Source organism: Galeopterus variegatus, unplaced genomic scaffold (assembly GCF_000696425.1).
Source record: "Galeopterus variegatus unplaced genomic scaffold, G_variegatus-3.0.2 Scaffold2602, whole genome shotgun sequence".
Classification (NCBI taxonomy): Eukaryota; Metazoa; Chordata; class Mammalia; order Dermoptera; family Cynocephalidae; genus Galeopterus; species Galeopterus variegatus.
In genome coordinates this window covers 265,982-266,959 of record NW_007728713.1, presented here as the reverse complement: position 1 = coordinate 266,959, position 978 = coordinate 265,982, and positions in this window count along the sequence as shown.

Genomic DNA, 978 nt, shown 5'->3' with positions numbered 1-978 from the left:
GATAGCATGGCCCTATGAGAACTTCCACAGTGGTCTGAATAGCTGGGACACAGCATCTGGGGGACAGTGGCAGATAAGGCGAGGTCCATCAGGGGCCTTGTCTGCCATCTTGAGAGGTGTTTGACCTTGATCTTGTGGGTGATGGGGAACACCAAAAGAGCATAAAGATTGTAGGCAGGGGGACAGCAGGGCATGGTTACAACCTGCTGCAGGTCTCCCTACGTTGTGAGGCAGTCCATTCAAATTTGAGATTGTTCAAATGCTAGACTGTCTCGTCATGAGCCATATTGCCTCTCTCTACCTTCTGCTATTCAGAATGATGTCTCTTCCTCCATATGACTGTCCACCTGCCACCCTCACTCCCTGCACTTCCCTAGTAGATTTATATATTCCCATCTGTCAATGCATTAGTTTGTCAAGATCTGGTAGTCCTCAGCACTCTTACCAGCTTGGATTGTGTAGTAGGTACAGAGTCATTCCAGACTCATGCATCGTCTTAGGGATTTAGTAGTGGAGGTTTGGCAGCACTATAAATGATCTGGGCACCTTAAGCTGGGTTTAGAAGGAGTTTGTGTTGAGTATATCCAGAGCATAAGAGAACGTTACCCTTACCCCTGCATGGGTTGACCAATTCAGAGCAGAGGAGCACTTGTGTGTATTTGTCCTGAACTCAATAAATACGTCTGGTAGTTCAGTCTATAATTTCACCAGTATTTATGCCATAGCTGACAGCTGAGTGATAAACCAAACTTGTAGTCTTTTTCATGTAAATTAGTTTATACTTTCTACAATGGAATGTATTACTTACCTTTTCTGGATAGTGAACTTTGTGTAAGGGCAAGGACTCTTTCTTATTTAAATCTTGGTCTTTTTCCATTTAGTGTAGTGACCAACTCATGATAGCCCCTCAGGAAATACTTGTTGAATGAGTGCAGTTTGGTTATTATTTTGTTTAACATATATTTGCTATTTATACTA